This window comes from Eptesicus fuscus, chromosome 13, assembly GCF_027574615.1.
Source record: "Eptesicus fuscus isolate TK198812 chromosome 13, DD_ASM_mEF_20220401, whole genome shotgun sequence".
NCBI lineage: Eukaryota > Metazoa > Chordata > Mammalia > Chiroptera > Vespertilionidae > Eptesicus > Eptesicus fuscus.
The window spans coordinates 23,896,340-23,917,509 of record NC_072485.1 but is presented as its reverse complement, the minus strand read 5'-3'; the positions used below and the strand labels follow the sequence as shown (position 1 = coordinate 23,917,509).

Below are 21,170 nucleotides of genomic sequence, written 5' to 3'. Positions count from 1 at the left end.
ACTTGTCTGAGAGAGAGAAGCTCGTGCCAGAATGTCAAGGCTCACACTGCTTCCTCCGTTGAGAAAGTTTTGCCCCTAAAAAGATGCCAGCTGAACTAAACCATGCAGAGTACACCGCTGATTGACATTCTGGAGCGCACTCCTTAGTTTCCTAACGACTTGTGATCGATCGATGGTCTGCACGCCGACACTTCGAGCAGCACTCCGATAGACCCGGGTCTGAATTTCTCCCAGAGGAACACGTGGGGCCGAGAGAGAAAGGAGAGGATGTCTGAGGGTCCACAGAATGGGATGCGGAAAAAGAGAGGGATTCCGTAGGACAGCTTCGCCTGTGAGAGAAGCGCAGGCACAACTTCGAATCCAGCCAGAGGGGAGGTGGAGGAGACGGGTACCGGAGGCAGGTCTGTTCTGGTGGGAACGGGAGGCATCTATTTCTCAGTGAAGGGAAAGGGTTTCTGCTTTAAGTCTGGGAGCTGGGAAGCAGGCTTGAGCAAAGAGGAGGCATGGCCCAGCCAGCTTGACTCAGTGGCTGAGCATCGACCTATGAACCAGGAGGTCACAGCTCGTTTCCCGGTCAGGGAATATGCCTGGGTTGCGGGCTTGATCCCCAGTGTGGGGTGTGCAGGAGGCAGCCGATCATTAATTCTCTCTCATCATTGATGTTTCTCTCTCTCCCCCTCTCCCTTCCTCTCTGAAATTAATAAAAAATATTAAAATAAAATAAAATAAAATAAAATTAAAATAAAATAAAATAAAAAGAAGGCATGAAACAACCCTCTTGCAGAGTGAAAAAGCCAACAACATAGCAGGGAAGCACCAGTTCTTCTGATTGATGCTCTTAAATGCTTAATATCCAGGTCCCACCTCTTCCTATCAAATGGTCTGGCCTCAGCCCACTGGACCAGATGGTCCTCTGGGCCAGGAGTGGCTCATCCAGACTCTGCCGGGAGCTTTAAAATGTGTGGCTTGCCTTGGAAAGGTAAGTGGGGCCTCTATTTCAGAAATCTAAACCAAGAAACAAGAAGGGACGCTGAAGTTGGACCATCACGCAGATGTAGGCACCGTGGAAGCCCCCGATGCCACATGCACTAGACAATAGAGGAAGCCAGGTGGGGAGAGAAATGGGAGCAGCGGGGAGGACCCCTGACTCGGAGAGAGGGGACTCCGCTCTTGTCTCTCTAGTGCAGTCCCTGCAAGGCCCAGCTCTATAAAAGCTTCTGTCCTTAGGTTACGTTGACCTGTTTCTGTATCTTACGATAGACACCGCTTTTACCCTGAGCTGGCTCCAGTGGACCTCTGTATCAAAACAGCCAGACTATCAAAACAGCCAGGCTAAAGTGATGAATCCGCTTTTACAAATGGGAAATCCATAGGCTTGCCACTGTCACAAAATGAGGGAGTGGAGAGGTCAAAGGTCAAACCCACATCTGCCTGACCCCAAGCCTAAATAGTCCCATCCTTCTGTGCCAGCCGCACATACCTTCCCAGCCCTTTACCCACTGTGGGGCCACGTCATTGCTCACCAGTCCCCGGCAGAGAGGAAGGCAAGGATGAGGCTCACACGGCACAGCCTGGCTTCTTTCCCGCCAAACAGTCCAGGCAGGTTGGAGAAGACCCTAGATGAGTTCCCGCTTCCCAACCGCAGCCGCCATCTGGCCACCCCACTGCCTCTGGGTCCCCTAACCAGGGAAACGGAAGATGTCACAAACAGCTGAGTTCCACGCGATTCTAAGGAAACTCCACTTGTTCTGCCCCCTCCCCATCAACACTCACGGCAACTGGTCAGCCCTAGACATTCCACCTGGTCCCCAGTATGTGGGGGCAGGGGGCAGGGAGGCAGAGAGAGAGCGGGGGAACACATCCTTTCTGATAGAACTGTTGTTAAACTCATAATTTTTCTCCGATTATAGCATTCCAGTCTTTTTTTTTCTATATATGTGTACATATGTGTGTGTGTGTATAAACACACATATATACACACACACATATATATGTACACACACACATGCACACATTTAATTCTTTATGTATATTTTTCTCAAATGTAGAGACTATAATGGGATGGATCCTCTTAGGGACACAGCAGGAGCAGAGGTAAGAACAAGGGTCTGAAATCAGGTTTGAGCCTCAGCTCTGCTGGGTCTAGCTGTATGACCTTGGGTAAGGTACTTAATCTCTCATGTCCTGACTTTTCTCCTCTGCAAAATGGAGTAAGGAAACCAGCTTTGTAGAGTAACTGAAAAAATTATAAAACATGTATGATCCGAAGCATCTAGTAAACTCTGTGGACAAGGCCACGCCAGATGCCCCATAAATGGCACACGGACGGTGCCGATGGGTCCTAGGCTTATCCGAGTGATCACTCCGTAAGTTATATAAATGCCTAACCACTCTGCTGTGAACCTAAAACTAATACAATATTGTATGTCCGTGGTGATTAAAAAAAAAAAAATTCTGATTTTTTAAAAATAATAGCTAAAAAAGTGGCACATAGTAACCTTCTATCCAGGAAGATGTGTCCGGTGGAGATGCCCCACATGACCCACAGATAATGAAATCCCTCCGTGTTTCCTCCTTCCCCGGGGCAGGTTCACCAATCTGCTGCTGGGCAGGTTTGCTCAAGGGTCTGATGGGAGAAGAAGGTGGGTTCCAGCTACAGAGGAAAGGTCCAGGATTGTACATCCCACCCAGCTCCCATATCCCAGACCTGCTAACCCAGCGCTGCCCGGCAGCCACCAACCACAAGCCACAGGTGGCATTTATAATGTGGCCACGGTCCAAACTGAGCTGTTTTGCCATGTGAAGACTTAGTACAAAAAAGAAAAAGAATGTTAAATATCTCGTTATATTTTTATACTGATTACATGTTGAAATAATATTTTGGGTATAGTGGGTGAGATAAAACATATTGTTAAATTAATTTCACCTGTTTTAGTTTTACTGTGCCCCCCCCCCGCCCCCACTTTGTGCATAGGGAAGCTGAGGCACACTAAAGTCTAGGTAACTTCTGAAGTCACCAGGTTAGCAAATAGAGCTGAGGTGAAAATCTCATTCCAAAACCTGATCCACCCCCCTTTTTAAATGGGCATATGCCACATGGAGACCCGGCTTTCACTTCTTTTGGGTCTGTACCCAAAAGAGAAATTGCTAGAGATCCTAATTTTTAAAATTCCCATTCCTCTCCCCCTCCCCTTTGGTATCTGTCAACTTGTTCTCCATATCTATGGGTCTGTTTCTGTTTTGTTTATTCGTTTTTTAAATTTATTTAGATTCCACATATAAGTGAGATCATATGGTATTTGTCTCTCTCTGACTTATTTCACTTAGCATGATACCCTCTAGGTCCATCCACATTGTTGCAAATGGTAAGATTTCATTTTTTTTATTGCTGAATAATATTCCGTTGTATATACGTACCATATTTCTTCATCCATTCATCTATTGATAGGCACTTAGGTTGTTTCCATATTTTGGCTATTACTAGTAATGCTGCAATGAACACAGAGCTGCATATATCTTTTTAAATTAAAGGCAAGTTATCTTATGTACAAACTGTATAGTTATAGAAATTCTATAGTCGAAAAAGTTATAGTAAAAAAAAAGTAAAGTAGCTAGCAACTACTTATAAATGCTCATTTCACTCTAAACACAGAAGGAATAACAGTTTTGCAAGATCAATATTTTTACCCATATTTTACATGAAGAAACTAAGATTCAGAAAAGTATGGTGACTTGCCTGTGATCAGAGACTAGTAGGAAAGCAGCACAGTTTCAACCCTGGTGTTAAATCATAGTAAGCACTCATCTAGTATTTAATGAATGAACAGTATGAGGATTTGAACCCAGACCAAATTCCAAAGCCCAGAATTCCTCTTTGCGTGACCCCACTGACCCTCCCAGTCTCCCCACAACTAAGAACAGCAGCTATCATGTCCGGAAGGCTCACTACCTGTCATGCTACCGCCGCAAAGCCCTTACAAACACACAAACCTGACCACGGCCTTCATCCCATTTTGCAGACCAGGGGACTGAGGCTCAGAGAAGGTCCCAGGTGGCAAGTCAGCAGTGCCGCTGGGATTTAAATCTAGCTCAGAAACTGCTCCTCCCACCCCACACAGCTGCCTCCAGGTGGCCTGGCCATCCCTGGGAACACATCCCCTGGAAATGATGGGACTAAGAATCAGGAGTCCGTGCCTGGTTCTAGTCCCGTGGTCGGTGAACTGCGGCTCGTGAGCCACATGCGGCTGGCTCTTTGGCCCTTTGAGTGTGGCTCTTCCACCAAATACCACGGCCTGGGCGAGTCTATTTTGTAGAAGTGGTGTCAGAAGAAGTTTAAGTTTAAAAAATTTGGCTCTCAAAAGAAATTTCAGTCGTACTGTTGATATTTGGCTCTGTTGGCTAATGAGTTTGCCGACCACTGTTCCAGTCCATCAGCTCCAGAAGCTGCAGACACAGGGAAAGTGTGTGAGAGGGAGCCCAGGCCCTCCTGAGCTGGTCTCCCTAAGCAGCACGCAAAGCCTGGTCCTTACACCCACACCCCTGCCCGGATTCCTGGAAGGTTTCCTTGCATGCATGCCCCCGGCTGTGCATCAGCCCTGGGTTTATTATTTATTTATTTTTTAAAAGAATAGTTTACTGATTTTTTTGTTTTTTGTTTTGTTTTTTAGAGAAAGAAAGGGAGGAGGAGAGAGAGAGAAACATCTACTGTCTGCCTCCTGCACATCCCCTACTAGGGATCGAGCCTGCAACCCAGGCATGTGCCCCTGACCAAGAATCGCACTGGCAACCTCCTGATGCGTGGGAGGATGCCCAAGCAACTGAGCCACCTGGCCAGGGCACTGCAGCCCTGGCTTTAAAGATGCCCCACATCCTGCTTGACGTCCCAGGTGGGCCAGGCTACTCGAAAGGCCCAGGAGGTCACAGGCTGTTGAAGGGGTGCCCGCCGAGACAGTGTGAGCTGGCCTGGTGACGATGTTAACGGGCTGTGGACTGTGTCAGCTGCACCCCCACCTGCCCGCACAATCAAAGCAAGTGCAGGCACCAGACGCAGGTGGCAGCTGCCCCAGAAGACCACGCCCAGGGATGGAGGACAGAGGCTGCCCACGGACTCTCACTGCCATCCTCTCCTCAAGTGCCACAGCTCGCCTGTCCTCAGGAAAGGCAGCTGAAGGTGCTCCAAGAAAGCAGAGGCATTTTTCTCGTACTTCCAGATCGGGAACTCAAATGAATAAACAGCACACAAGAACGTCTGTGTGGGAGGGTCTCTCCCTTCCCTTCTCGTAGCTGCATCGTCACAGCGTGAGCGTTGGAAGGGCTGGACTGCTCCACGCTCCGTGCTAGGAGCCGGGGAAGCTGCCCTGGGACCAGGGAAACATAAATTGTGTGCTTGAGAGAGAGCAGCGGCTCTGCGGTTCATCAAGTGTGCTGGCTTCACTTTATGTCCCCGGTATGTGGCCATAATGGGCCTGTGATCACTTCACTCCAGTCTGCCGCAGAGAGTGGGGGCAGGGGGCGGGCAGGCTGCCAGGAGAATTGTGCAAGATGGGACTCCTGACACCCGCTAAGCACCTGCTGATAACATGAACGCCTTCCCCGGGAACACAGACATGAACAAACAATGACAGCCACACGCGGGCCAGCTCCAGGGCCGTCCCCTGCTGACCAGCCTCAGAGGTGTAGGGCGGGGGGGCTCACGAACTGACAGCTAGTGGGGGGGGATCAGAGCTACAGACAGACAGAAGCCGACGGAGACCAACACACGTGCACTTACTTCTCTCACCAAGGGCAGAAGGAAGAAGAAAATGGGTCATTTCGTGTCAGCAGAACCTTAAAAAACCCGAGAACATGAAAGAACCTTTGGGTAGGTTGCTAATTACACATCAAAAGCTAAGGTCCTCAATACATTAGATCGCATTCCTTCGGCACACTGGTGTTTATAAAGTGCTTCCCGTGCATTCGGTTCATCTTCACGGCAATCCTGCTTGTTACGTGCTTGTTGTCCTCATTAACAGGAAAAAGGAGAATACCGAGCAGTTAAGCTCCTATCAGGGCTCCAATCCCCCTTCCTGGCACTTCTAGGATCTGGGCCCTGAGCAAGTAACTCAACCTCTCACACCTTCGAAGACTCTTGTCTGTACAAACACCTATCCTTCAAACACTTTTTGAGCGTCTACTCTGTGTCAGGGAACATGCTGGGGGTGCAGCTGTGAGCAAGAGGGGCAAGATGTTGCCTTCGTGCAGTTTACAGGGAAGGGGGGGAGACTGACAACTGACCAATGAATAGAATACGTGTCAGATGACACTGTGTGCTGCGGAGAAAATAAAGGGAGGCGCGTCCAGGGGCTGTAAGTTTAGAGCAATCAATCAGAAGGCCTCATGAGAAAGTGACACTGCACCAGAGACGCGAAGGAAGCGACAGGTGCAGATTCCTAGGAAGATCTCCCAGGAGGGCAGGGCATGTGCAAAGGCCCTGAGGTAGCCCTCTCCCACCCCCGCTCCAGCCCCAGCAGGTCTGAGAAGCAGCACTGGAGAGGGCAGAGGGCAGCATTGAGAAGTGTAGACAGAGTGGGAGCAGGTGGAGGGCAAGATGGTGGCCACCAGGGGGCTCTGCTCGTATCTAAAACTGCACAGTCAAGACTATACACGGCAGAGGGGTAAGGCTGAGGCAAGAAATCAGTGAAGATGCTAATGAATGACTCAGGTGACACATGGCAGCTTGTGCCGGGCAGGGGCAGGTATGGCGAATGTGGTCAGAGACTGAGTGAGTGCACGCTGAAGGCAGAGTCAGCCTGAGCTACCAGCAGGCTGGAACTGGAGTGTGAAAAAGAAGACAGACTGAGGCTCTGTGTGCCGAGCACGTGGAAGCCTGGAGGTGCCATTCAGGGAGCCGGGGAGATGTGAGGGGGCAGGGTGGGAAGCATGGACACGTCAGGTTTTGAGATCCTATTGGACATCCTGAGCAGGCAGTTGGAAGAATGAGTTGATTCAGGGAGATGGCTGGACTGCAGGCAGGAACAGGGGAGCTGTTGATGCGGAAAGCCTCGAGGCCGGTAAGTGAGTGCAGACAGAGAAGGGGGCTGAGAACCAAGCCCTGGTGCAATCTAACGTGTAGATCTTGGGAAGCGAAGAGGAGTCAGGAAAAGAGGCTGAAAGGACATGAACAGAAGGAGCTGGCCATTGGACGTGGCCACGTGCGGGTGATGGGTGATGAGAGAACAGCTCGGTGGAGAGGTGGGAGGGGAAGATGTGAGTAGGTCTTAGAGTGGGAAGGAGCAGAGAGAATGGAGACCACAAGCAGGCAACTCCTCTCAAGACAGGACTCGGAGGCTGAGAGTCTACGCGGAAATCCCAGTTCTGCCATCCATCAGCCCTGTGTCCTTGGGCAAGTTACTTCACCTTTCTGTGCCTCAGATTTCTCATCTGAGAAATGGGGACAATCATCATACCTAGTGAAATGATACATGGGAATAATGCCTGGTACATACGAAATACTATGTGGTAGTTGCCATCATCACCCATCACTGTCATCATTACAGTCACACGTCACTTCATGACGGGAATAGGTTCTGAGAAATGTGTCACTGTGTGAGCATCATACAGTGCACTTACACACCTAGATGGTGTAGCCTACTACACACCTAGGTATATGGTGTAGCCTATAGCCCCGTGCAGCATGTTACTGTACTGAACACTGTAAGCAATTGCAATGCGCTGCTCAACGTTACAAAGGCTATGACATCACTAGGCAACATACATTTTTCAGCTCCATTATAATCTGTGGGACCACTGTTGTAACATGTGGTCCATCACTGATGGAAACATTATTAGGTAATGCATCACACTATTATAAAAATAGGGTCAGACTTAGAACATGAGGACAAGTGTTTTGTTTGTTTGTTTGGACGGTTACAGAATGTGTGCATCAGAGGGAAGACGGACCAGAAGGAACTGAGGGAGAGAGAAGCACCAGCTGGGACTGGCCCTGCACTGGGGCCCGACGTGGAGGCAGGAGTTGGTGCAAGTTCTCAGAGGTTCTCAGGGAAATGGGAAGAGTGTCATCAACTAAGGATGCAGGCTGAGGGAGGAGAAGTCTGAGAGAGAGAAGCTATTAAATAGCTGTCCTCCAGGAGGGGAGAACAAATCCGTTAGAGGACCACTGTGTCACCCCTGCAGGAACCACAGGACCAGAGCCACCTGTGGTCAGAGGTACAGATCTCACAGGGGGGTGAGGCAGGGGCAGGTACAGGGCTGGGGGCTGGGGATGTTGGATTTAACGAGTGCATGGGTTCTGTCAGGCCCGGATGACACAGAGAGAGAAACACAATGTGAGGATTGCATTAGATCACAAAAGGAAAGTGACTGGCACAGGACCGGGCCTCTGAAGCCCTGCTGCTGTCCCCAGAGCTTAAGTGTCCCGTCCCAGGAATCCCCTCCCCCCAAAGCCACCTTCCCATCCCCACAAACACAGGGACTTCAGGATCCGAAAACTCTGCGCGACTCTCAATTCTGCTCTTCCCGCCCCTCCCTTTTCAGTTCCAGGTGCTGTCACATTTCTCAGGCCAAGCTGTGATGAGATGACACCTCTCCTGCTTGTCTCGGAGAACAAAGAAGTCGTGGGAGTGCCGGCTGGTCCCCACTCCACGCTCCTTCCAAGAACCCGGGCGGAGGAAACGCTGGCTTTCCAGGGACCTGCCCTGCAATTGCTCAGAGCTCCCGAGGTGCTCAACCACCAACTCCTCGCACACGAAGAAGAACGGTGGGGACACAGACAGGGCAGGGCCTTTGGTGGACCTTCTTATTTAACCCCAACAGCTCACTGCTCTTCTTTATAGAGGCGTTTTAGAGTTAAATGGATAGTGATCCAACCCCCAGCACAGCAACTTCGTTTTAATTAGTTGACCTGAAGCAAGTTCAACCATGGAAAGGACAAAGATGATGACTAAACAGAAATGAAGCAACTTGAAATTCCTGAAAGAGGGTCCAAAACAATGGCTTTTTAAGTAGTTATGATACACAGATAACGTTAACAGCAGCGCACACCACACAAACCGAAACCCACGTTTTACCAAGGTAATATGCAAGCTGATGATGCACAACACTCTGATCATCTTTTCTATTTTGTCTTATTTCACTAGGGAAAAAACTGCCAGTTGCAGTCAACTAAAGGAGATTTCACAATCAGTTGATGGGCTGTGACCTGCAGTTGATAAATACTGGATTAAGAAGACATACCCCCATTAAGGGCTACTACATGGTTAAGTCATGTTCCCAGAAAAAAGGTTGTAGAAACACTCGGGCCACAAGGTCTGCATACCAAAAGGAACATTAATCACACGCGGAAGAAGTGCTAGGATTAGGTGATTAGGTGTGCTCAGAAGACAAGCTGAACCAAGGGGCAGAAGTTACAGGGAGCGAGACTGGACTGGTTTTTGGGTAGGGAGCTCCCCATCTCTAGGAGAAACCAAGAGACGAATGGGATGCTGGAAAAGGGATTCAGAAATCAGAGGAAAGAGGTCGACCCAAGAGTTACTGAAGATTCTTTCCACTCTGACGTCTTCTCTACCTTGATGATTAACAAGCTGTTACGAGGATGAAATGGAAAGAATGTGTGTGAAGGCGCTCAGAAGTCACAAGCTTTTCTAGGTACTGGCATTCCTTAAATGGCAATCCTTTATCCAAACCTGTGGGTTCCTTCAATTTCACCTGCTATTCAGTTAGGTGTTTAAGACAGCAGTTTCTAAAAGTAAGCATCGTAAATTTAGCACGTTGTTAACAAGAGCTCAACTCTGTGACAGCTCAAGACCAAGACAGGGTTGGGGGGCGGTTTGGTGAAAACATGCACACTAGGCAATTGTGTGTGTTGGTTTTCCTAAGGTGATGCTTTGCTAACTTTTCCATCTCAAATATGGCAGAAGTGAGTGCACACTCATCCCTGGAGGCCAGGTCTGAAGCAGATTCACTGCAAGAATAAAATTTCATTTGCCTCCTCTTTTATCTTAAAATGTCAAGCAATGGTACAGTGGTCGGCAAACTGCGGCTCACGAGCTGCGGTTTGCCGCTCTGTTGACTAATGAGTTTGCTAACCACTAACCCAGACTCTCGATTCGAATAATTACAGGCTGTTGTTGTTCCCTGTGATTAAGCCCCTATCCCAGTGGTCGGCAAACTCATTAGTCAACAGAGCGGCAAACCGCAGCTCATGAGCCGCATGTGGCTCGCGAGCCACAGTTTGCCGACCACTGGTATAGAACGTTAGCCCTTGTTTGCTTTCCATGTGATTGGCACCGTGGCAGAGGCTGCGCGGCTCTCACTGAATGCTGACAACATGGTCCCCATGCCGCAGGCTCTACTGCGTCACAGGCTCCCAGCTTAGAGGCAATGAACAAGGACCACAAAGCAAGGAAGTGGTGGGACAGATTCCAGCCCAGAAGTCTGGTTCCAGAGCCCTGCTCTTAGCCACCAAGCTATGTCAAATTCCCTCTAACAAACACTCACGTTTGTTTTCATATTCTCTCAGTGTTATTTCCCCCAAATCTCTGGGTGAGACATGACCCTGGAGGAAGATGCGCACACTCACGCCGGGGCTCTGCCTGCATACGGTGGGCGCCCCGGGAGCAGGGACCCACTGCTCTCCCAGGACCCTCCGCCTGTCCTCGCTGCTGTGGCCAGGCCTGAGCTAACGGCCCCTTTGCTCCCAGACACGTACCACCATCCTCATGTTCTATTGGCAGCGTCTTCATTAAAAACCAAGATATCACAAGCGGCGGCTGTTTATGGCATCTTTAAAATGAAAAATTCAGCTCTAAGCCAAATTACAGCAAGTTAATTACAGAGCCTGGCGGATGGCAGACATGCCGAGAAAGAGTAAGTTAATGACTGAATCATCAAACACAAGCAACCTCACGCACTCAAGAACATACATCTGGGCCTTCACAAACAAGGAAGCTGGGGGTTCCCCCATCGGGCGAGGGTCAGTCTCAGAAAGAGGCGGGAACGCTCACTCATCCATTCATTCATTTATTCAACAGTGCTGGGACTAATCACACAGTCATTCACGCGCCAATTCATTCATTCAGTCACTCACGGAGCGCCAACCACCTGCCAGGCACAGACGAACCGGCTGTGAATAGGCAGACTGATCAACCGACTGCTCCATCGGATCAGTCACTGATTCAGCAAATACAGGACAACCGTGATGCCCGAGGACTGTCCTGGCAGTGGGGATGGAATAATGAACAACACAGAGTCCCTGCTCTGAAGGAACACGCGTGCTAGCAGAGAGAGAGGGGCAGAGACGAATCAACAGGTAATATGTCAAGGAGTGAAGTGCTGTGAAGAAACACGAAGCAGCATAAGGTGACAGAGGAGGGGACATGCTGTAACACAGAGAGTGTTACAAGGGACCGCATCCCTGATGAGAGAGCAGAGGATGGAAGGAAAAGCAGGAGGAAGCCTGGAGCAGACAAGGGGAAGAGGGGCCCTCGGCCGACTGGGACATGCTACTAATGTCCAGCGAGTGAGAGAAGAGCAGAGGAGGCCCGGAGATCCATCCGAAAAGGACTCTACAGTCCACTGGTGAATGTCTCAAAGCTTCCACCATAGGCCTCGATTGCTGCCAAAATTAAAATATTCTGCAAAATGCAGACAGCAAACCGAGCTGCTAGCAAATACTTACACAGCAACTTGTCTGTGTTCTCAAGTCTCCACAGGGTGGATTCGGGGGGAAGGGAAGGAGAAGGACCCCATCAGACAATGAACTTGGCTGTTGAAATTGAGTCTGTCGCTGTGTGATAAGTATGTGGCTTTTATTTCAATGCCACCTCTTTTTGCTGAAACTTAAGCTGGTTTACCAAACAGAATGGTCATACAGATGGTTTGGGAAAAGGGCACAGAACAAGAGGGCTTTTGACCAACGAAGACAAGACTGACTGATTCTGCCAGGTCCAGGGAGTCCCCGGGTCAGCAATGAGCTAGGTCCCGGAAGACCACTGCTGCTGCTAAGGCAAACGCAGTCACGTCATGGCCCCTTTGAGGGGGGGGTCTCCGAGCCACCTTCAACTCCGCCTTCCACCACTACCCCTGCCACCCACCCACCCCCCACTTACCCACCACAGCCCCATTCTAGGGGCTGTATTCTCCCCCTCCGTACTGATTCCAGATTCCACATCTCACCCCACCTCCCGATGAAATAAATGCTGCACAGACACACATGCACTCCGAACTCCAAGCCTGCATGCTCTCCCTGCCCTCAATGAGGTCCTCAATGTCTCTCCCCACATAGCCTCCTGCCTCCCACCTCCTGGTTCCTCAATCTTCAGACGGAATGACTCCACTTAAACCAAGCCGTGATCTTAGCCCCCTAACTAGAAAGCCTTCAGTGGCCCCCAGTGCCAACAACAGTGCAGACTTGGCCTGGCCTTCCAGGCCCCGTGTGCCAAGCCCAGCCCTGTCAAGCAGCTGGACTTCTGCATGTAGAGGTAGAACAAGTCAACGTGTGCCTAGGACCATGTCTTTCCATCTTGGCTGGCTTTAAGTATTCACACCACTGAGAAAACTCCCCTGGTCCCCTCAGTCAAAATCAATTGCCCTTTGCCTATTCTTATGCCTTTAAAATAGCCCTTCTTCTGTTCTGCCTGTTTAAAGAGTTGATCACCTTCTGCCAGCTTCCCCACTAGTATTTGCTGAATGACATAAGCCTGTTCCTCTTACTAGTGTTTGGGGGTTACCCAGACGCCTTCCTTCTCCCGTATACCCAACATCAAACTGTTCCCCAAGTCCTCCAGTCCCTTATCCTAAACATCTTCCAAACATTTCCCCTCAGCCCCATCCCCACCACCCCTAGGTCAGGCCCTCATGAGGATTCTATAACAGCCTCTTAACCTGTGCCTCCCCACCTTCCCTTTCCACTTTCTTGAGCCCTAAATAGTACAAACATTTCTCTTTTTCTTAATATGTTTATTGGTTTTAGAGCGAGAAGAAGGGAGAGAGAGAGAGAAACACTGATGAGAGAGAAACATGGATCGGCTGCCTCTTGCACAACCCCTACCGGGATCGAGCCAACAATCCAGGCATGTGCCCTGACCGGGAATTGAACTGGCGACCTTCTGGTGCATGGGATGGCGCTCAACTGGCCAAGAAACATTTCTTTCTTTCTTTTTCTTTTTTAATGTAAGAGAAAATTTATTTAGAAAGTCACCGAAGAGGAAGAAGAGGGCTTTAGGAAAGAAGTTACAGAAGTAAAAGAAGGGCTCTTGGAGCTTAGGAGAAAGAGGCAAGGAAATGTGGGGTTGGGGAGTAGGGGAAGTGGGGGGATGAGGAGGTGGGGATGAAAAACGGGGAGGAGGATGGGGAGGGGAGCACACGCTCCCTGGAGGGAGAGTGCACTGGGTCCTCCATCCTAAGGGCTTTTAAGGGCAGGGATTTAAGGGATGGATCCCAAGAAAATATTATTAGCTTTCTAGGTGTGACCTTTCAGGATCACGGTGTCCACTGACTGGTCAGCACCAGAGGGGCCATTAATCAATGCCGCTGGTCCTGAGGTCAGCCATGGCGTCACTTGTCTGGTTTTGCTGTTTTCCTGGGCCTGGAGCTGAAACACAACTAAGGCCTAGATGTTATCTCTAGGGAGGAAAGGTCTGGACGTTCAAACCGCATGACCGGTGATATGAAAGGTCAGGAGATCCAAAATGCATAACCAGTGACATGCTAGGGGAGGAAAGGTCATCCTGGGGGCGAGGTCCCGCCTTGCAATTGTGCTTTGCTAGGCACCAAGGGCTTTCCTCCCTGGTGACCTTCTGGTACCTGGTACCTGGCCCATCATCCTTTCTCGGCTCAGGTCTGTCTACCTACCTACCACAGTTCATTTATTTTCTTTATTATTATGAAATATCTGAAAACTGATGAGAAAAAGATAAATATCTATATACTTACCACTATAATTTGGCAAATTTAATATTATGCCACAGTTTATTAAAGCTTTTGAAAAGATATTACACTTAATCTTTCTTTTGCTCCTTCGAATCCCTTTCTTCTCTGTCTCCTTCACAGTTTTAATTGCCAATTTTTTTCCATTTTTTTATTAAGGTATTATATGTGTACATATCTTACCATTGCCCCCCCAACCCACTCCCATATATGCCTTCACCCCCCCAGTGTTTTGCGTCCATTGGTTATGCTTCTATGCATGCATACAAGTCCTTAGTTCAAACATTTCTAAGTCCTTCTAAAATCACTGCCCATGAAGGCAGGGCAAAGGATACTACCTGCCCATCCCACACGCTTTTCCTTACCAACAAAACAGAACGTGGTAACAATCGTGAAGAATCGCTGTAGGGGTGGATGCAGATGTATACATTTTCTCTAGCAAAGGGGTACAGATGATTCATTTAAACGTCTTATGTGTTTAAAGTCTAGTTGTTGGAACGTCTTAAGTGAAAACACCTCCCTGCTATAAGTATCTTCACACTTCCAGGTTAACAACCAACCAAACCATGCTTAAACTGATCATTAGAAAGCCAAGCTAATAGTTACTGATCATTAAATATCTAGATTCTTAGCAATAAAAAAGTGTCACAAATTCAAGATGGCATTAGAGCACTGTTTCCGGTCCCCAGGAACCCCAAACACACACTGCTCCACAGGACCCTGAGACACACTGCTGAGCCAGGCGCGGCAGCTGAACTCCCAGGGAAATATGAAACACAGTCATCCACAGGGCAGTCATTTATCACCAATCACATTTCAGGAACTTTTAATAACGCCTCTGTAATCACTGGTGGGTGGCCTGCAGTCATACCTTGCAGTTGGAAGTCTGTGGAATTTTGAGTCTCACACCCATAGAAATTGATAAAAGACCTTGTGTGTCTGAATCGGATCACCATTCTCCTGCCATTTGGGAGAAGCCTTCAAAGCAGAGACCGAGCCTACAGAAACCCTGCCGTAAACGACCAATCGGATCCAGTATCCAGTGCCTACCCAGGGGAAAATTCCACAGGGGCGTTCGCTGCACCATCTGGCCCCTGCCCGCCCTCCAGCCCCCACCCCTCCCAGGCCTTCAGTGGTGCGGCCACAGCAGCCCTCCAGGCAGCAATCTGGGCACGGCACGGCATGATCCTGCTGACTCCCGGCCTCTGTCTCCAGCAAACCTATTACGATGCTTGTAATGGAAGAAAATAGCTTACATTTTCTTCTCTGCAGCTGTCTGAAATGCCCTGTTCTACCTCTTTCTCCCCGTCACTCCTTCCCCTTGGCAAGCTCTTCATTCAAGACCTATCTCAAAGGGAACATACCTTGGAAGCATTTCATGACTCCCCAGTCCCCAAAGTGAGTGAAGTTTCATCCCTCTGCTCCGTGACAGCTAGTGACCAACTCTACCACAGTGCACATCACGCTGTATTAACATTACCCTGCCTGGTATTCCCACTACAGTCTTCGCTTGTAACTCATCAGAGGGACCCACCAAACCGGTAGCATAAAAAGTTTCAAATTCAAGGTCATAGAAAAGTTGCCTTAATTTGAGGCCATCGTGCACCAAAAATAAAGCTGGAAAACTCAGTATTCCCATTAATTACCTTGAATAAAGGCCTGAGGAAAATGGGGAGCATCACTCAACTAAGAACTTCTGTTTCAGGTGTGTGGCTGTATATATATGGCTCCACAAACACACACACACAACAGTATAGCTCAAGAGTAAATAAGGGAAGCAAATAGGATTCAGGATAGGAGAAATGTGTCTAAAAAGGAAAGCTGTGTGCTAATATTTAGTGTGTTTCTTATTTCCCCTGTTGAAAATTGGTCTTTTCTTCTACCAGCCTGGAACAAGTTTTATTCATGATTTCCTAAGCTAAAATATTGCACACATTTTTATATCAAAATATTTGGGGGAGAGTGCTACTTGGAAAGTCGCAAGGGTGTTATAATTTTGGTTGATTACATATTGGTTATTCACTTATTCATGATCCAAATGAAATAGTGGTCCGCCTCTGTGTTGTAAGAGTTGATATTCCGGGGTGTGGAGGAAGAAATCACTCCCTGTACCATTTCCCAGGATGCAATATCCATTCTAAGTATACCTTCGTGAGCAGTTATTCTACTGCAATTGGAAAATGAAAGCCATTGCTATCTGCCAAGTCAACAGCGAAAGGGAGAAGGTCTTACAAGCCACCTCAGTGGGATGTCAGCAGTGCTGTGGGACCGCCAGCCAGGTCTGGGGCCCAGACGGTGCGGTCTCCCCGTGGGCCATGCTGGGAGTAGGGGATTCGTCCGAGAGCAGGAGGTGGTCACTCACAGGGTTAACGAAGGGGGTGAGACGATATGACAAGTGCCTTTAGAGATGTCTCTAGGTGCCAAGTGCTGAACGGAATGGAGGGAAAGTGGAAGCAGGGCAGCCAGTTCAGAGGCCTTTGCGGTCACCGAGGCAATGACTCCGTCGCTGGACTTGGGAGGTGGATGTGGAGGGCGGCAGATGCATTTCAGAAGCATCCCTAGGACTTGGTGATTTGGAGGAAGAGAACGGTGAGCAACTCCCCAGTTTCTGGCTTGAAAAAGCAAGTTAACAGCTGTGCACCTTAATGACATGGCGGGGGGAGGAGGGAGGGTCTGGAAAAGGTTTTGTGGTTGGAGGAATCAAGAGTTAATATTTAGAATTGTTAAGCTTGAGATGCCCATGGGATATACAAGTTTTCTCACTGATATAAAGGGTATAAAAGTGCTACATCGTACAGAGGTGACATGTGGAGTGGTGGATTCCTGGGGCCATTCTTACTGGTGGCCCTTTCTGACCTCCTCTCGTGGTGTTCCAATGTCCACCTGTATGCCAGCCAAGGTGAGGTACACATGAGGAGCTTATGGGACCAAACTCAGCCAGGACATGATGGCCCCCAGGAGTAACACAGATACCAGCTCTGTGGCTAAGAAAACAGTAACTTTTCACAGGAAAATGGTATTTGCATCACACCACAATTGGAAATAAAAAATGTAAGCTATTTTCTTCCATTACAAGCATCGTAATAGGTTTGCTGATTTCTCGATACTGATGTTTTTAAGTAGCACCAGTAGGTTCTTGGTATCTAGTCCTGCACCCTGATAAGTACACCATTCCAAGTACCACCCCATTTGGGGGTTCCAAGTTAGAGTCTCCCCTCGGAAAATCTAAGGGGGCATCAGATGCAGAGGAAGGTCTCTCTCAACAAAAAGCCCAGAGAAGACGGCCTATTGTAGGAAAACAATGACTCACTGCAATCCCATGCTGCTCTCAGTTAATACGCCTCCTTCTGCACCAGAGCCTGTTTCCTATCATGTCGAGCCTCGTTTCCAATTCCCCCATCAGAGGACAAACCAAAATGTCACTCGACAATCTGCTTTCTAATTAAACGTTGAGCCATTTTTATAAAGTCACATTTAACTAAACAATCCCACATGGCCATAGAGCAGTGAGCCGCCGCCTTGATTGATGGGGCCATTTGCAATGATTGAAAGGAGAAGGGAGGGAAAGAACATCATGAGATACAGCCAGAGTAAGCTGATCAAACCTCCCTTCGCGTCTTCCCGTTCACTCACAGAGTAACACAGGGCAGCATTAACGTGAATGAATGAAGCTTCCTGCATTTCAGTAAGCCCTAACAAAAATGAAACTTACCAGACTGACTGGAAGGTCTTGGGAGAAAGATATCCACAGACATCTACTTTCTCAAGAAGGCAGCCTGGCTGGGGTGCGGGGTGACACCAGGGTCAGACTGCATCTCCCAAGAGATCCAGGCTCCCCTCCCCAAAAGAAACACTGAGGGTGAGTAAGAGACAGGTGAGAGACAGAGTCAGGTTTTGTGACGGCTGCGGGGGCTTCCACGGAGAAGGACCAAGATGGTACGATGGTGCAGAGGAGAGAATACCCAAGTCCATTCACACTGACGATGTGACCCTCATGTAAGACACTGAGCTGCTGAGTCTGCTTCCTGCCTGAACACGAGAAGTGACCATTTGTCCTGCCTGTTGGCTAGGACTGGTGGGAAAAGATCCGATGATGTGTGTAGAAGCCCCTGTAAAAGGGGAAGAACTCTACAGCTCCGAGAGACAAATGCTGGTGACTGTGAGGTAGGAAAGGCTGGGACAAGGCCTCGAAGAGGATGGTAACCGAGAAAACTAGTAGAACTGGTAAGGAATGTCTTTGGGATACTTAACAAGCGCAGTGAACAGTCTGAAATTGGGAAACTGCTGACGCATTCATTTATGCAAAAATGTCTGGAGCAAGGAAGTGGGTTAAAATGCAATCGCCCACTGATTAAAGCAGCTTGAAGAGCATACAGGATGGATGCCAGCAGACAGGAGGACCAAACCCCAACCTCGTGCAAGGCCCATTCACCGCCAGCCTCAGGGAGGTGGAGGCAGGCTGGGAGCCAGGCTCCCGCAGTCACTGGTTTCCTGACCTGCCTGTCACCTCCTTTCCCTTCCAGCTTCTGGATTATGGCTCTTAACATGGGCTCAAATTGCCCATGAAAAAGAAAAATCAGATACAAAAGCTTTCCTCTGAGCTTCATTTCACCAACAAGTCAAAACACAAAGGACAACTAGAGAAGATTAGCCATTTCTGATGAAAGTTCAAAGAACCAGAACCAACGTGAGAACGCGGGGAGAGGTGGAGGTGCAAAGGGAGCCCACACAGCAGCTGACAGTCTAGCCGGCAAGAGGCCGATTCACTGTTTGCTCAATAAACGTTTATGGAGCATCTACCACGTCCCAGGCACAATTCAGGTCGGCCCTCGAGGAGCTTCCTGGAAAAACCACACAAACAGGCAACGATAATCAGGTTGGAAATGCCAGGATGGGGAGGTCACAGAGGAGGAGCCCCCCACTCAGCACAGCTGTGGGAGAAGAGCAGTCCGAGGAGGGGCACAAGGAAAACATGAGGCCCATGCAATACATGCCGGTAAGAAGGAGACAGTATCATGGGGTCTCAAAGGCAGGAGAAACCACTGTCAGCGGGAAGGAACCGAAGAGCCCTCATTTCCAGGGAGGCAGCGTTTGAGAAAGGCCCTGAGGGATGGAGGAACATGCCAGGCAGAGAGGAGGGGTGCAATAGGACATCCAGAACCAGGCATGTCTGCGGAACGACAGGGATCGGATTCCCTCCCCACACGTGGGTTTCCCTGATAAGAGAACCTAGAGTAGATATGAATTGATGTCTCCTTACCTTTTCTTCAACTTCAAGAATTGCTGTTTCAATAGTTTCAGCAAACCGATTTCCAGCAGAGGTGACTTGAGTTATTCCTGTTGAGAAATCAGAAGAAGAGGTATAATAGGTTTGGGGAGGCTACCCTTCCACACACCCTATTTTTGGGACATCCCCCAAGTCCGTGCTGAGAGGGCAATCACATGGCTCCCCTCCCCGAATTGACTGAGTTGGGGATGGACGTATCACCATCAGCCGCACTGCCCCCTTCCGCCTTCCCTCCTTTGAGAATAAAGACTTGCAAACTTAGGCACACCGTAGTGAGCCCTGATTCAGGGAAACAGACACACCACACACACACACACACACACACACACACACACACACACACACACACACACACACACACACACACACACACACACACACACATAACACACACACACACACACACACACACACACACACACACACACACACACACACACACGGTGAGCAGGACCGCGCAGCCCTGAGTTAGAGGGGCCTTCCCGCTCCAGTTCCCAGCAGGCGGTCAAGCTTTGCTCCCTGCAACCCCCGACATTCCTACAACAAACACTCTACTAACTTAAGCTGGTGCCACGGCATCTCTTTTCCCTGCAACCAAAAATCGCTGATTTAAAAATAAGAGATCCAGGGTTGAGGCTAGAAAAAGAAACAAAAGTAGAGGGTTAAGAAAAAAGGCTTCTGAAACAAAGCCTTGGAAAAAAATAAAAGATGAGAGGTGACCCGGGTCTCTGAACTACCGCCCCGTAATATCTGACAGGAAAGAAAGAGGCGTGTGAGACCCAGAGAACAGACCCAATAAATAATTCATAAAATCCCAGCAGTGTTTAATAGTAAGATGGAAGCCCAGATACTGGAGAAAAGGGACTCCTAATATGGGTGTTACCCACAACCAAACAAAATAAATAAAAATTCCATTGAAAATACAGAAAGGCGAGAGACTGAAAAGTGCCCACAGTAAGCAAGGAATAATTGAGTAACTATACAATGCCCATCGTTACTAAAGTAAGGAAGTGTAACAACTCAGTCTTGATTCATTGTGCTGCCCTTTATTTCTCTGTCTTAAACAATGAATATTTTATTTGCTCATGGTTTAAGTAGGTCAGCAATGAGTGCTGGGCTCAGCCGGTTGGTTTTTCTTCTGCTCTTGCGCCTGGCTACAATCACCTGGTGATTCAACTGCACTGGAATGGGAGACCAGATGCTGGTGTCTGGTACCAGCTGTTTGTGTTGCCTTTATAGTCTATTTTAGTAAATGTGGACATTTCTTTCCTGAGATCTTCAAAGATGTATATCCTTGCTATAGGTTCCCACTGGCACTTGAGTTAGTCAACCATGAACTGACCTACTATAGGGCTTCAAGAATCTAAGCTCTTCTAGTCCCCTCCTGTACTCGAGTGATGATTTTGGTCAAGTTCCGGGATTAAGGTGTGTGAAAGGTTCTTCAGGGGGCGCTGAATGCCAAATTAAGTTGGACGGACTTGATTCCAGCAGCCTAATAGTCAAGATGACTGTAGTCCAATCCCACATTCTCTACGTGATGACTACCATTCAGGAAATGTAGAAAGTTAAAATTGGACTGCAGGCAGAAAATAACACCCAAACCACAAGGACTAAAGCAGTCAAATGGAAATTAAGTGGACAGCAAGCAATGACTTAGCAGCAGAGGCTTTGCAAGTTTCCCCTGGTCCCTGGGCCTTCTAAGAGGCTCCCTGGAGCATCCGCTCTCGCTCAGCAGGGTACAGAACAGTGACGGGGACACCAGCTGGCCTACAGAACAGGCAGCAGGACAGCTCTCCTGTCTGCTCACCCCAGACCCGGCCCCAGGAGGCTGGTGCCACATCCCATCTATCCATTGCAAGCAGCAGAGGCACCATGCTCTAATCTCAGCCCTACCACTTCCTCTCTGGGCCTCATTCATAAAACGAAGAGACCGGTGATACTCCAAGGGTGGTCTGCAAAC

General features: G+C 48.8%; 1 protein-coding gene across 6 annotated transcripts in view; it reads right to left on the bottom strand.

The window, feature by feature from the left end:
* Positions 1–21,170, bottom strand: part of SMCO4 (single-pass membrane protein with coiled-coil domains 4) — a 67,248-nt gene that overhangs the window by 6,380 nt on the left and 39,698 nt on the right. For 2 of the 6 annotated variants that reach the window (XM_054725053.1, XM_054725055.1), the window contains exon 2: positions 19,184–19,260. The gene's annotated coding sequence lies outside the window, so the exon portion shown is untranslated. Of the gene's footprint in view, positions 1–1,480; positions 1,670–19,183; positions 19,261–21,170 lie in introns of those variants that run through there. The other 4 variants (XM_054725057.1, XM_054725058.1, XM_054725054.1 and 1 more) reach the window with 2 other exon arrangements.